Raw genomic sequence first — 1,170 nt, 5'->3', positions numbered from 1 at the left:
AGTCATTCCTGAATGATATTAACACACACACACACACACACACACACACACACACACACACACACACACACACACACACACACAAAAAGGCTTGAGACAGACAATAAGGCTGTTTACTGAATTTTTGTCCAGCATTTTTCAGTCCTGAACAATGATTCAGCACAAAATGAATCTCAACCTTGATTCTTTGCATAGTGAACATAACAATGGCATATGACAAATGTTTGACTCCTCCCATGGCGATACTGATAAACACTGAAAAATGTCAGGAACGCCGAATCATAACTTCGTCATTATGTACATCAATATGCGTAGATATATTATATACTGGACCGGCCAACACTCGGCTTTTTTACAGATTGACATAAGTTTACATTTGGGTCAACAGCAAAGTGAGAGCTGTATTATCAATGGTTTCTCCAGTCAATGGGAAACCCTTTACAGCTTAGTCTTTTGTGAAGGACTATGACTCTCAAACTAGGAGGCAAAATTGCACTGGCTCTTGGTGCTGCAGCTTTGTGGGCTAGTTGGTCTTTGGGAACCACCCCAACGCCGACTGTCCTAAAACCCTCTTGGCCGAGAGAGTGGGGATGTACTTGGGCAAGACACTCTCCACTATAATCAAATTCTAGCCCAAATAGTCGGAACAGCAGTTGCCTCCTCTGCTGTTCTGATGGTCATAGTCGGACACGACTAACTATTATATATATATATATATATATATATATATATATATATATATATATATATATATATATATATATATATATATATATACTGGAACTGCACTAGAAAGATATTGATCATTCCTGTATACATTGAATATGTCACCAAGCTGTTTTGGACATTGAGAATTCTAGGTTTGCCATCTGTAGTCCATCAGTCTTTAGCGAAACACACAAAAAAGAATCTTTTTTATACTCCTTTTTTTGGTTAATAAAACACCTTAGTTAAGGTATACAAAACCCAAATCATCTTCACATACCTTCTTTCTTATAATTGCAACCCTTTTTTTCAGCCCCCTGTTGCCTAATTCTAACAATATTAAGTCTTGCTGAAAGTATATGCTTTGGAATATTGTTATGCAACAAAAAAAAAAAAAAAGAGATAGACAAACAGAAACACAGACACAGAGAGCGAGACATGGACAGAGACAGAGTCAGATACGGT

Source organism: Babylonia areolata, chromosome 31 (assembly GCF_041734735.1).
Source record: "Babylonia areolata isolate BAREFJ2019XMU chromosome 31, ASM4173473v1, whole genome shotgun sequence".
In the NCBI taxonomy this organism is placed as follows: Eukaryota; Metazoa; Mollusca; class Gastropoda; order Neogastropoda; family Buccinidae; genus Babylonia; species Babylonia areolata.
This window is presented reverse-complemented; position numbering follows the sequence as displayed.